Source organism: Pseudophryne corroboree, chromosome 7 (genome assembly GCF_028390025.1).
Source record: "Pseudophryne corroboree isolate aPseCor3 chromosome 7, aPseCor3.hap2, whole genome shotgun sequence".
Classification (NCBI taxonomy): domain Eukaryota; kingdom Metazoa; phylum Chordata; class Amphibia; order Anura; family Myobatrachidae; genus Pseudophryne; species Pseudophryne corroboree.
The window spans coordinates 17,227,867-17,243,219 of NC_086450.1; the positions used below are offsets into that span (position 1 = coordinate 17,227,867).

At 47.0% G+C, this 15,353-nt stretch overlaps 1 long non-coding RNA gene across 1 annotated transcript; it reads left to right on the forward strand.

Annotated features, from left to right (window-relative positions):
- Nucleotides 1-1,668: 1,668 nt before the first annotated feature.
- Nucleotides 1,669-3,444, forward strand: LOC134943263 (uncharacterized). Its single transcript, XR_010181443.1, has 3 exons — nucleotides 1,669-1,820; nucleotides 1,896-2,108; nucleotides 2,715-3,444. It is a non-coding gene; the product is annotated as an uncharacterized LOC134943263 (long non-coding RNA).
- Nucleotides 3,445-15,353: the final 11,909 nt, after the last annotated feature.

Below are 15,353 nucleotides of genomic sequence, written 5' to 3' on the forward strand. Positions count from 1 at the left end.
TCCGATGTCGATGTCATTCGTGGTTTTCTGCTGTATAATGCGGCCGCGTTTGTTGTTTCGCGGCCGCGTTTTTGTTTATTTTTACGACTGCGTCACATGTCTGTAACGGCAGTGATTTAGAAATTGCTGCCGCGTTTTTAGTCCTAAGTTTCGTTTTTTGTCACGCGTCCGTGATTGGTTGTATTCGTGAAGGAGGAGTGTCTGTGCATATTACTATAAAACCGCCCCAAACACACCGCACCTCGTGGGTTTAGCTAGTGGAGAGGAGAGAGGAAGGTGTATTTGGAGTTGGTGAGTTTGGTGGAGTTTTTGGAGGTTTTGGAGAGGAGTTTTGTGATTGTTGAGTGCTGTACTGTGTGTGTAAGTAGTCTTGTCATATTTGTAGTATTGTTTTTTCTCAGTTTGTCAATTTTTTTGTCCTTGTTTTTTTTTTTAAAGTCTTTTGTCATTGTTTGTGAGTGAGTGAGCGTGTGTGTTGGCTGTGTGGTGTGTAGTAGTAGTAGTAGTAGTGGAGGAGTGTGTTTTGTGTTTTGATTTTTCAGTGTTTTTTGTCGTTTGTCATCATGTCAGACTCAGAGGTCAGTGTGGTGGCGGAGGTTAGTGAGGTGGAGGCTGGTAGTGAGGTGGAGGCTGTTAGTGAGGTGGAGGCTGTTAGTGAGGTGGAGGCTGTTAGTGAGGTGGAGGGGGGTAGTGAGGAGGAGGGGGGTAGTGAGGAGGAGGAGGAGGGGGTGCCTGTTGCTGTATTCTCCAGTGATAGTGATGGTGTTGTGGCTCCGCAGCCACGCACCACTACCAAGACTGGCTGGAATATTAAGTTCAGCTATGCTGAAAACATGGCGTTGGTGCGTGAGCTGATGAAGCACCATCGCCAATTGTTTGGTCAGGATGCTGGCAAGGTGTCCTCCCGCAGGAAGTCTGTCCTGTGGGGGCAAGTAATAGTTGCCGTCAATAGTGAGGGTGTGGGGAGGCGGACTGAGGACACGTGTCGCAAGAGGTTCTATGACATAAAGCGGCGTGTCAAGGCCAAGATGGCCAAAGAGGCAAAATCAGCCCGAAAAACCGGAGGTGGCCCCCCTTTCCGGGCAACCTATCGGGAGTGGGAGGAGCCTGTGCGGGCATTGATTCCTGCAGAAGTGGTGTCTGCTACTCATGTCCGGGATTCGGACCGACCCACGCAGGATGGTGAGTTTGATTTGTTATATTTTTATTTAAATGTCCTCTAAATGTTTTTTAAATTATTTTTTAAGGGTAAAGGATGCAAAAATTGTTGGTCAGATATTGCAGGCCTATGCACCCTTAAGGTGTGTTTGTGTTTAGAAATTGCATTTTCCATCTTGCCTTGGCTGTATTTTTTATAAAATTTTGCGCTAAAACAGGTGCAATGCCTGCTGGTATGTGTATTTGCCATAATAATTTTGAGATATTGCTTGGACATCGGTGTTGTATCTAATTGTATTTTTTAATATTTTATTTATTTACTTCCTAAAAAAGGTTCTATTAATTCAAAATTACATTTTGGTAACATTTGCAAGTAGTCAATCTATGCAATATCTGACGCATAATTCTCAAATGTAACAGATTTATTTTGTGCAACACCATGTACATTTTGATATACAACACAAATTAAGGAAGCACGAAGATCTTAAGCAGAAATTAGTTTATTTTCGAATACCTAATAGATGGTTACAGTACACTAAGGCTTTGCAGTTGTAATTTTTACACAAAGCATGGTAATAATGTTTGGTCCACTTTTTCAACAGTCCGACAGACCAGCCGGCCAGACAGGCCTCAGACAACTCAGGATGATGCTGGGATTGCAGGTAAGACTTCACTGTAGTCACATATTCTGCAAACACATAGAAGTACAAAATATTAATGTTTATATATTCTCATAGGTTCTGCTTCTGTAAGCCGACCTCCTGTAAGGCGCCCATCACAGGGCTCGGGCCACTTACCCAGGAGGCCAAGTAAGACACGGCGTCTTGGCACGGAATCTGCGGCTCCATCTTCCCCACCCAGGCGGCGCATTTCTGCAGTGTCACCCCAGCCACCACTGGCACTATTGGCGAGTCCACAGATTGATGAGCCCCGATCACCTCAGTTATCTGGTGAGTCAAAACAGAAACTAAACACATAGCAAATAATCTACACAGTACAGTTACTATGTTGTGAGTTGGAGTTGAGATTACATGTTTGCCATAACAAGCAATGTGATCTTACGTCTTCAATTGCTAAAGGTGAAAATGTTTAATTTTTCAAGGTCTTAGTGGTTGATATCGCCAACATCATTATTAAAAAAGAACATAAATTTGTACAAATTTAGGCCACACACGTGCACATTAAAATAAATATAAAAACCTTAAAAAAAAAAACCCTCCACAACATTATAGTGTTCACACGTCTCCCCTGTCCGGTATGTAGACTGCTTACTTGCTCCGCTCCTCTGGACTATCCAGGTAAGCAGTCTATATCGTGGCCAGGGGAGGTGACATAACACTGTAATGCTGTGGAGGGGAGGTAGTTAGGTGAGGATTACTCAAGTCTGTCTATGTGCACGCCTGTGATGGTATATATGTTTTTGGCGAAAAAACGCATAAGTTTACAAAAACAAGTCTAAAAACTTGAGAAATGGAGTATTATGAATGTAGTAATGTGTAGAACTAGCAAATAAATTAATTGTAAAATAAACATTGCATGTTGGCCACCCCATACAGAGCCCAGCTTGATGGCCGACGTGTACCAGCAGGGACAAGACCAACAGGCAACCATCACACTGCAACTTACACCTGTTGACCCGAGCCAGCCAATACAGCTGCAGGATATCCCCCAAGCCTCCATGAGTCCACAACTGGCACAAGCTCCACACCAAACACAAATACCAGATGACTTTTGGGCCAGTTGGACAAGCCAACAGGCACAAAGCAATGCCAGCCTGACCGCACATACCCAACACCTTGCCAGTCTGCCCCATCATCTACCGCGCATTAGTCGCAACTCGGGCAGACTGATTGTACAAGTAGGCCGAATCGCAACATCGATGGAGCAAATAAGGGCTGACAACAACCAAATGCTGGCTCATTTAACGCGCATCATTGATGAGCAACAGCGCCATCAGCAGGCACTCGTTCAACTCATTCAGCACAACCAGGTTGTGAATGAGTCGTTATCCCGGATTGTAGCCAGCCACACTGCAACCAACACACAACTGAATGCTAGCATTAATAATTTGAGCAACAACATAACATTGATGGCAGCTCAACAAGTGACCTCCAGCTCTGGGACCACGACCCCTATCCAAACGCCAGTAACCTCCCCTGTTCGGCGTTCCTCCAGAGCACGTGCCAGTGAGCCAGCACAAAGCACAGCACCCAGCACACACAAGCGAAAAAAATAACAATTTTGACAAATGTGATTTTCACAATAAAAATTTGGATTTGACAAACACACAACTTCCTGTGTCCGTCTCAAACATTGTTGAAGCTGCTATGTATGTATGTATGTTTTTCATGGGTAATGACTGAAAAGGTATTTATAACATAAACTAAGTACAATGTACACACCACTATAAACAACAAACAGTAAGTTACAAAACACACAATAGAAAGTATTGCAAAGTGTTTAGTCAAGGATAATTACATCCTACAAAAACTTACCAGAAAAATACCGCAGGATCACTTCTTGACGTACCTGCCTCCCTACATATGTACTCACACTGTCACCAGATGTTTCTAACTCCTCTGCTTGCTGACTGCTTTCTCCCTCATCATGTGCCAGATGTTGACTTAAACACAGATTATGGAGAAAACAGCAGCAGAACACAATTCTAGTCACCTTTGAGGGACTATACAACAAAAGGCCTGCAGATTTATCCAGACACCGAAACCGTGACTTCAGCACACCAAAACATCTTTCTATCACATTCCGCGTAGCCTTATGTGCATGATTGTAACTGTGTTCAGCAGGAGAATCAGGTTGGGACAATGGAGTAAGGAGCCAAGAGTAGCAGCCGTAACCCCCATCACCTGAAAAACAGATATAGTCAACATTAGTACATGTGTTAGATTATTCTTTCCCCTACTCAAAACTAGAGTTTGTGGTTACAAGACATACACACAAAACATTTTTAACATACCCAACAGCCAGCCATCAGGCATTTGTCCGTCCTCAAATTTATCGAAGAGCGATGACTGACTGAGGATGAAGGAGTCATGGCAGCCACCAGGGTAACCTGCAACAGCACTCATAATTTTAAAGTTTGCATCACAGACCACCTGGACATTAGTTGATTGTGCCAGATGTCTATTTGTATATATGTATTGCCGGCCCCTAGGTGATCTCAGCTGAACGTGTGTGCAATCTATGGCCCCCAGCACATTGGGCATGCCAGCAAGCTCATAGAAAGCTACCCTGACAGCACGCCACTCCGACTCCTCGGTAGGGAAGCAGATTGAGGCATTAATGTGTGGATCCAACACATCCAAAACCTGAGTGGACATTAAAGAAGCTAAGGTGAGTGTCATGTTAGGTATTCTATACAATACTGTGTTGTTTGTACTTACAGAAGCAACACTTACACATAACCGCATATGTATTTTTAGACTCACCTGATTCAAATATCTTGAAAAGGTGGGCTGTGAGATACCAATGACGTCGCCTGCCACAGCCTGGAAGCTCCCAGTAGCCATAAAGTGTAACACAGCCAGGAGTTTGTGTAGGCCTGAGACAGAGCGAGAGCGTGCTGTCTCAGGGTCTAGGCCCAGTTTGACAAGGTCATACAGGTGGAAAATGTTGGTTCTATTTAGGCGGAACATCTGTATGACCCTATCATCGGACAATGCGTTTAAGTTTAAACGCCCTCTAAAAAAACGAGGCTGGCGCAGCCTCCGCGGCACCTGGACAACCTGTTGACCAGGGCCCTCATTCCGAGTTGATCGGTCGCAAGGCGAATTTAGCAGAGTTACACACGCTAAGCCGCCGCCTACTGGGAGTGAATCTTAGCTTCTTAAAATTGCGACCGATGTATTCGCAATATTGCGATTACTAACTACTTAGCAGTTTCTGAGTAGCTCCAGACTTACTCTGCCTGTGCGATCAGTTCAGTGCTTGTCGTTCCTGGTTGACATCACAAACACACCCAGCGTTCGCCCAGGCACTCCCACCGTTTCCCCGGCCACTCCTGCGTTTTTTTCCGGAAACGGTAGCGTTTTCAGCCACACGCCCCTGAAACGCCGTGTTTCCGCCCAGTAACACCCATTTCCTGTCAATCACATTACGATCGCCGGAGCGAAGAAAAAGCCGTGAGTAAAATTACTTTCTTCATAGTAAAGTTACTTGGCGCAGTCGCAGTGCGAACATTGCGCATGCGTACTAAGCGGATTTTCACTGCGATGCGATGAAAAATACCGAGCGAACAACTCGGAATGAGGGCCCATGTTCACTTACCTGGGCCTGATTCCTGGAAGCCTCATGGAGCAGTCTAAGGTATCCCACAGCAAACATAAATTCATTGGCACACACCACAGCCGCCATTTCAGAGTGAGAGAAATTCAAAATGTGCCTGGAACACTTTTATAGGGCCAAACATTCAGGTGTGAGTAATGGATAATTGAGTACACGTGTAAACACGCTTTTCAAATGCTGGCGCGTTTTTTTTTAGGAATTTTTTACGATGTGTAATTTTTCGCGTCCGCAAATGCATTTTCACGGCAGCAATTACAATTACGAATGGTTAGTAAATGACCGAGATTCATATCTAAACAGGCGTAATTTGACCGATGGTGTATTCATTCGTGATTTTTAACTTGAACTTCCAAAATATTACGAATGACCACATCACTGCCGTGATTTCAGTTTAGTAAATTACCGAGATGACACTTTGATGAAAAAACGCCATCTCGGTCAAAATCGGGAGCTTAGTAAATTTACCCCTTGGTTCCCCTTCTTCTAGAACCACTACTCCCCTTCCCTTCATCATCTGTGGAGAATACCCCAAACCTATTTGAAAGAATCACTTTCTTCTCCACTTTTCTTTTTGTTGTTTTTCCATCTTTTTTTTCCCATTTGAAACTGGGATTGGGCCTGGGATTGGGTCTGATACTGAGCTTTGCTTTCATCTGATACTTTCTTTCCAATTTACCATACCATCCCTTTCTCTTTGTTCACTTTAACTACTCCCCCCAAAGGAGATCTCTTTTCTGAACTACTAGTTTCTGCAAAGTTCATGGCACCCCTGTTGTTAGGACTTGCCATGGGGCAACGACTGTAGGGATGTCCCATCTCCCCAGTTACATTTCACCTTATTACGTGTTCTAGATGTATGTCCACTCTCCCCACACATCGAACATTTTACAACCCCCCCCCCCCCCCCCTTCCCAGTCACCACTGAGGTGTCCAGTCTCACTACACTTAAAACATGTCCTTGGCTGATCAATATAAAATATCTGCACCTAGTCTCGACCAATGTATGCAGCAGATGGAATATGGCGCACACCGGTCTTCCCAGGATGCAGACGTACTGGCCAACCAAGAACCTCCCCACACTCCCATTGTGTAGTCTGTTTTCCTGATGTCCTATTGCAATTCACATTGCCTGCTTAACCAAAACCTGATATCTTCCTCAGGTATGGATTCATTGCAGACCAGGATGGTTGCCTTTAAATAATTTTGCTTCTCCATCAAATCCGCCTCATAATTACAGTAACCATCCTTGTCCTTGTTTACTGACCACTTTCTCCAAAAAATAAACAATGTTTCCTTATTATAAAAGCTGACATCATACTCAACAGATTTTATAGGATGAATACAGGCATATAGGTCTCTGTATGTAACCCCAAGAGAAAAATGAGCCTGAGCAAATCAGTCTTAGGTCACCATCACCCACCCACCTAAACTGTACAAGGTTCCGTCTCTCTCTCTGGCCACCACTAACACCACCAAAACTTGAATCCTTATTTCCACAACTTTTCCCCATACCTGCTGCCATCTGTGCATCAGACATTCCTTCAGGATTAGGCTTGACCGCACTCCATCCACCCTCCGTCACTGAAAGAGAAACACGTGGAGCTGAATTGACATTTTGACTTTGCATTTTTTTCCACCAGCACCCAAAGTCTCTTGATTAAGAGCTGGCAGACCTTGTGCCAAACCATCAGTTATTACAGTTTTCCTCACTACCTTTTCCACACCTCCTTGCACCGCTTTGGACACAGCCTGTGCAATTACACTAGGACCTGCATCAGATTCCAGCAAAATGTTAACAGGCTCACCCTCCATGCCACCCTGTGGCCCTGCATAGACCCGGCACCAGGCCCTGCCCTCTGGTCCTCACTGGCCCGTCACCTATTACAGCATTTTTATTACTGCTACCATCGCCCGGCACCATGGAAGTCACGGGTAACATTTTCTCTTGCGAGCATAATACCGGGAGTTAAGTATAGCAGCTTCTGCCACTAAATCCTTTAAGTCTAACTGGACCCAGTAATCTTCCTCTGAAACACCATAATCACCGTCCGAGACCTCTGCATCTGAGTCCACCTCTGTTACACTGACATTAACCCCTTCCTTGCCTGGAGGCTCGGGCCACTGCGGTGACTGTACCATCCACACCGTAATCTTTCTGGCAGAGGTGCCTTCCTCAGGCTTAGGGGTATACAATTCTCCTGACAGTCCCTGTTGCTACACAGGTGCTCCGGCAACAGTGTTAGTACTCCCTGTAATCCGTGACTGGCTGGCTGAATCCGCCATCCCTTCCCATCCCCCAACCCGTACAGCTGGTGAAGGGGGTTGCGTGGGGGATGCCTGCCCCTTCTTCATACCTCTGGGACCCAACGGCGGCAGCACCAGGCCTGGGCCCTCAACCTAGTGAAACTCCCGATCTCCCCCTGCTGAGAGCAGCAACTCCTGCCCAGGAATCCTGCAGGCACTGGCATTTCTATAACCAGGTGGGCCCACACCGCACCCATTGCACCCATTTTAATACTTATCTTTCCGGAGTTCAACGTCGGGTGCTGCAATCGCAGCAAAAACCACCAAAATGGCCGACGTGCATGCGCAATAGCCAAATTGGTCTCCGGATCAAGACAGGCGCCATGTTTCCGGAGACCTGCACATGCGTAGTAGACTCTGGCACAATGTCAGAGTCTACTGCGCCGTACAGAGGAGGGGGCCCACCCAGAGGTGCACACAGGCCCCCTCCTCTGTTGAAACGCCCCTTGTCGTAACATGCATATTCAGTACAATTCTCGTTATTAGAAAGTAGAGATGAGCAGGTTCGGTTCCTCGGAATCCGAACCCGCCCGAACTTCAGGGTTTTTTACACGGGTCCGAGCAGGCTCGGATCCTCCCGCCTTGCTCGGTTAACCCGAGCGTGCCCGAACGTCATCATCACGCTGTCGGATTCTCGCGAGGCTCGGATTCTATATAAGGAGCCGCGCGTCGCCGCCATTTTTCACACGTGCATTGAGATTCATAGGGAGAGGACGTGGCTGGCGTCCTCTCCGTTTATACTTTATAGAGATTCGAGAAGAGAGTGAGACAGTCTCACTAGAGAGAGACACAGTAGTAATTTTGGGGAGCATTAGGAGGAGTACTACTACTACTAGTACTTGCTGAAGTGAAGTGATAGATAGTGTGACTGTATTGTATTATCTGACTTGTGGGGGAGACACTGACAGTGGGGAGCAGTTAGAGTCTGAGAGCAGGACTCAGGACTCAGGAGTACATACATACTACATATAACGTACAGTGCACACTTTTGCTGCCAGAGTGCCACACCAGTATAATATATATTGTGATTGTATGCTTAGGAGTACTACTTGCAAGTTGCTGATAGTGTGATCAGTGACCTGACCACCAGTTTAATAATCACCACCAGTTTAATTAATATATATATGTATATAATTGTATATAATTAATATATATATAATATTATAATTGTATACCACCTACCCGTGTTTTTTTTTTTTTCTTTCTTCTTTATACATACTACTATAGTAGCTTACTGTAGCAGTCTGCGGTGCTGCTGAGCTGACAGTGTCCAGCAGGTCCGTCATCAGTCATCATTACCTAATAAATATCTATCTACCTGTCCGGCTGCAGTACTAGTGATATTATATATACATATATATATTGATTTCATATCATTATCATCCAGTCTATATTAGCAGCAGACACAGTACGTTAGTCCACGGCTGTAGCTACCTCTGTGTCGGCACTCGGCAGTCCATCCATAATTGTATACCACCTACCCGTGGTTTTTTTTTTTCTTTCTTCTTGATACATACTACTATAGTAGCTTACTGTAGCAGTCTGCGGTGCTGCTGAGCTGACAGTGTCCAGCAGGTCCGTCATCAGTCATCATTACCTAATAAATATATATCTACCTGTCCGGCTGCAGTACTAGTGATATTATATATACATATATATATTGATTTCATATCATTATCATCCAGTCTATATTAGCAGCAGACACAGTACGTTAGTCCACGGTTGTAGCTACCTCTGTGTCGGCACTCGGCAGTCCATCCATAATTGTATACCACCTACCCGTGGTTTTTTTTTTTTCTTTCTTCTTGATACTTACTACTATAGTAGCTTACTGTAGCAGTCTGCGGTGCTGCTGAGCTGACAGTGTCCAGCAGGTCCGTCATCAGTCATCATTACCTAATAAATATATATCTACCTGTCCGGCTGCAGTACTAGTGATATTATATATACATATATATATTGATTTCATATCATTATCATCCAGTCTATATTAGCAGCAGACACAGGCCCTCATTCCGAGTTGTTCGCTCGGTATTTTTCATCGCATCGCAGTGAAAATCCGCTTAGTACGCATGCGCAATGTTCGCACTGCGACTGCGCCAAGTAACTTTACTATGAAGAAAGTATTTTTACTCACGGCTTTTTCATCGCTCCGGCGATCGTAATGTGATTGACAGGAAATGGGTGTTACTGGGCGGAAACACGGCGTTTCAGGGGCGTGTGGCTGAAAACGCTACCGTTTCCGGAAAAAACGCAGGAGTGGCCGGAGAAACGGTGGGAGTGCCTGGGCGAACGCTGGGTGTGTTTGTGACGTCAACCAGGAACGACAAGCACTGAACTGATCGCACAGGCAGAGTAAGTCTGAAGCTACTCTGAAACTGCTAAGTAGTTAGTAATCGCAATATTGCGAATACATCGGTCGCAATTTTAAGAAGCTAAGATTCACTCCCAGTAGGCGGCGGCTTAGCGTGTGTAACTCTGCTAAATTCGCCTTGCGACCGATCAACTCGGAATGAGGGCCACAGTACGGTAGTCCACGGCTGTAGCTACCTCTGTGTCGGCACTCGGCAGTCCATCCATAAGTATACTAGTATCCATCCATCTCCATTGTTTACCTGAGGTGCCTTTTAGTTGTGCCTATTAAAATATGGAGAACAAAAATGTTGAGGTTCCAAAATTAGGGAAAGATCAAGATCCACTTCCACCTCGTGCTGAAGCTGCTGCCACTAGTCATGGCCGAGACGATGAAATGCCAGCAACGTCGTCTGCCAAGGCCGATGCCCAATGTCATAGTACAGAGCATGTCAAATCCAAAACACCAAATATCAGTAAAAAAAGGACTCCAAAACCTAAAATAAAATTGTCGGAGGAGAAGCGTAAACTTGCCAATATGCCATTTACCACACGGAGTGGCAAGGAACGGCTGAGGCCCTGGCCTATGTTCATGGCTAGTGGTTCAGCTTCACATGAGGATGGAAGCACTCAGCCTCTCGCTAGAAAAATGAAAAGACTCAAGCTGGCAAAAGCAGTAGCACCGCAAAGAACTGTGCGTTCTTCGAAATCCCAAATCCACAAGGAGAGTCCGACTCCAATTGTGTCGGTTGCGATGCCTGACCTTCCCAACACTGGACGTGAAGAGCATGCGCCTTCCACCATTTGCACGCCCCCTGCAAGTGCTGGAAGGAGCACCCGCAGTCCAGTTCCTGATAGTTAGATTGAAGATGTCAGTGTTGAAGTACACCAGGATGAGGAGGATATGGGTGTTGCTGGCACTGGGGAGGAAATTGACCAGGAGGATTCTGATGGTGAGGTGGTTTGTTTAAGTCAGGCACCCGGGGAGACACCTGTTGTCCGTGGGAGGAATATGGCCACTGACATGCCTGGTGAAAATACCAAAAAAATCAGCTCTTCGGTGTGGAAGTATTTCAACAGAAATGCGGACAACAGGTGTCAAGCCATGTGTTGCCTTTGTCAAGCTGTAATAAGTAGGGGTAAGGACGTTAACCACCTCGGAACATCCTCCCTTATACGTCACCTGCAGCGCATTCATAATAAGTCAGTGACAAGTTCAAAAACTTTGGGTGACAGCGGAAGCAGTCCACTGACCAGTAAATACCTTCCTCTTGTAACCAAGCTCACGCAAACCACCCCACCAACTCCCTCAGTGTCAATTTCCTCCTTCCCCAGGAATGCCAATAGTCCTGCAGGCCATGTCACTGGCAATTCTGACGATTCCTCTCCTGCCTGGGATTCCTCCGATGCATCATTGCGTGTAACGCCTACTGCTGCTGGCGCTGCTGTTGTTGCTGCTGGGAGTCGATGGTCATCCCAGAGGGGAAGTCGTAAGACCACTTTTACTACTTCCACCAAGCAATTGACTGTCCAACAGTCCTTTGCGAGGAAGATGAAATATCACAGCAGTCATCCTACTGCAAAGCGGATAACTGAGGCCTTGGCATCCTGGGTGGTGAGAAACGTGGTTCCGGTATCCATCATTACTGCAGAGCCAACTAGAGACTTGTTGGAGGTACTGTGTCCCCGGTACCAAATACCATCTAGGTTCCATTTCTCTAGGCAGGCGATACCGAAAATGTACACAGACCTCAGAAAAAGAGTCACCAGTGTCCTAAAAAATGCAGCTGTACCCAATGTCCACTTAACCACGGACATGTGGACAAGTGGAGCAGGGCAGGGTCAGGACTATATGACTGTGACAGCCCACTGGGTAGATGTATGGACTCCCGCCGCAAGAACAGCAGCGGCGGCACCAGTAGCAGCATCTCGCAAACGCCAACTCTTTCCTAGGCAGGCTACGCTTTGTATCACCGGTTTCCAGAATACGCACACAGCTGAAAACCTCTTACGGCAACTGAGGAAGATCATCGCGGAATGGCTTACCCCAATTGGACTCTCCTGTGGATTTGTGGCATCGGACAACGCCAGCAATATTGTGTGTGCATTAAATTTGGGCAAATTCCAGCACGTCCCATGTTTTGCACATACCTTGAATTTGGTGGTGCAGAATTTTTTAAAAAACGACAGGGGCGTGCAAGAGATGCTGTCGGTGGCCAGAAGAATTGCGGGACACTTTCGGCGTACAGGCACCACGTACAGAAGACTGGAGCACCACCAAAAACAACTGAACCTGCCCTGCCATCATCTGAAGCAAGAAGTGGTAACGAGGTGGAATTCAACCCTCTATATGCTTCAGAGGTTGGAGGAGCAGCAAAAGGCCATTCAAGCCTATACAATTGAGCACGATATAGGAGGTGGAATGCACCCGTCTCAAGCGCAGTGGAGAATGATTTCAACGTTGTGCAAGGTTCTGCTGCCCTTTGAACTTGCCACACGTGAAGTCAGTTCAGACACTGCCAGCCTGAGTCAGGTCATTCCCCTCATCAGGCTTTTGCAGAAGAAGCTGGAGACATTGAAGGAGGAGCTAACACGGAGCGATTACGCTAGGCATGTGGGACTTGTGGATGGAGCCCTTAATTCGCTTAACAAGGATTCACGGGTGGTCAATCTGTTGAAATCAGAGCACTACATTTTGGCCACCGTGCTCGATCCTAGATTTAAAGCCTACCTTGGATCTCTCTTTCCGGCAGACACAAGTCTGCTGGGGTTGAAAGACCTGCTGGTGAGAAAATTGTCAAGTCAAGCGGAACGCGACCTGTCAACATCTCCTCCTTCACATTCTCCCGCAACTGGGGGTGCGAGGAAAAGGCTCAGAATTCCGAGCCCATCCGCTGGCGGTGATGCAGGGCAGTCTGGAGCGACTGCTGATGCTGACATCTGGTCCGGACTGAAGGACCTGACAACGATTACGGACATGTCGTCTACTGTCACTGCATATGATTCTCTCACCATTGAAAGAATGGTGGAGGATTATATGAGTGACCGCATCCAAGTAGGCACGTCACACAGTCCGTACTTATACTGGCAGGAAAAAGAGGCAATTTGGAGGCCCTTGCACAAACTGGCTTTATTCTACCTAAGTTGCCCTCCCACAAGTGTGTACTCCGAAAGAGTGTTTAGTGCCGCCGCTCACCTTGTCAGCAATCGGCGTACGAGGTTACATCCAGAAAATGTGGAGAAGATGATGTTCATTAAAATGAATTATAATCAATTCCTCCGTGGAGACATTGACCAGCAGCAATTGCCTCCACAAAGTACACAGGGAGCTAAGATGGTGGATTCCAGTGGGGACGAATTGATAATCTGTGAGGAGGGGGATGTACACGGTGATATATCGGAGGATGATGATGAGGTGGACATCTTGCCTCTGTAGAGCCAGTTTGTGCAAGGAGAGATTAATTGCTTCTTTTTTGGTGGGGGTCCAAACCATCCCGTCATTTCAGTCACAGTCGTGTGGCAGACCCTGTCACTGAAATGATGGGTTGGTTAAAGTGTGCATGTCCTGTTTATACAACATAAGGGTGGGTGGGAGGGCCCAAGGACAATTCCATCTTGCACCTCTTTTTTCTTTAATTTTTCTTTGCGTCATGTGCTGTTTGTGGAGTGTTTTTTGGAAGGGCCATCCTGCGTGACACTGCAGTGCCACTCCTAGATGGGCCCGGTGTTTGTGTCGGCCACTAGGGTCGCTTATCTTACTCACACAGCTACCTCATTGCGCCTCTTTTTTTCTTTGCGTCATGTGCTGTTTGGGGAGTGTTTTTTGGAAGGGCCATCCTGCGTGACACTGCAGTGCCACTCCTAGATGGGCCCGGTGTTTGTGTCGGCCACTAGGGTCGCTTATCTTACTCACACAGCTACCTCATTGCGCCTCTTTTTTTCTTTGCGTCATGTGCTGTTTGGGGAGTGTTTTTTGGAAGGGCCATCCTGCGTGACACTGCAGTGCCACTCCTAGATGGGCCCGGTGTTTGTGTCGGCCACTAGGGTCGCTTATCTTACTCACACAGCTACCTCATTGCGCCTCTTTTTTTCTTTGCGTCATGTGCTGTTTGGGGAGTGTTTTTTGGAAGGGCCATCCTGCGTGACACTGCAGTGCCACTCCTAGATGGGCCCGGTGTTTGTGTCGGCCACTAGGGTCGCTTATCTTACTCACACAGCTACCTCATTGCGCCTCTTTTTTTCTTTGCGTCATGTGCTGTTTGGGGAGTGTTTTTTGGAAGGGCCATCCTGCGTGACACTGCAGTGCCACTCCTAGATGGGCCCGGTGTTTGTGTCGGCCACTAGGGTCGCTTATCTTACTCACACAGCTACCTCATTGCGCCTCTTTTTTTCTTTGCGTCATGTGCTGTTTGGGGAGTGTTTTTTGGAAGGGCCATCCTGCGTGACACTGCAGTGCCACTCCTAGATGGGCCCGGTGTTTGTGTCGGCCACTAGGGTCGCTTATCTTACTCACACAGCTACCTCATTGCGCCTCTTTTTTTCTTTGCGTCATGTGCGGTTTGGGGAGTGTTTTTTGGAAGGGCCATCCTGCGTGACACTGCAGTGCCACTCCTGGATGGGCCCGGTGTTTGTGTCGGCCACTAGGGTCGCTTATCTTACTCACACAGCTACCTCATTGCGCCTCTTTTTTTCTTTGCGTCATGTGCTGTTTGGGGAGTGTTTTTTGGAAGGGCCATCATGCGTGACACTGCAGTGCCACTCCTAGATGGGCCCGGTGTTTGTGTCGGCCACTAGGGACGCTTATCTTACTCACACAGCTACCTCATTGCGCCTCTTTTTTTCTTTGCGTCATGTGCTGTTTGGGGAGTGTTTTTTGGAAGGGCCATCCTGCGTGACACTGCAGTGCCACTCCTAGATGGGCCCGGTGTTTGTGTCGGCCACTAGGGTCGCTTATCTTACTCACACAGCTACCTCATTGCGCCTCTTTTTTTCTTTGCGTCATGTGCTGTTTGGGGAGTGTTTTTTGGAAGGGCCATCCTGCGTGACACTGCAGTGCCACTCCTAGATGGGCCCGGTGTTTGTGTCGGCCACTAGGGTCGCTTATCTTACTCACACAGCTACCTCATTGCGCCTCTTTTTTTCTTTGCGTCATGTGCTGTTTGGGGAGTGTTTTTTGGAAGGGCCATCCTGCGTGACACTGCAGTGCAACTCCTAGATGGGCCAGGTGTTTGTGTCGG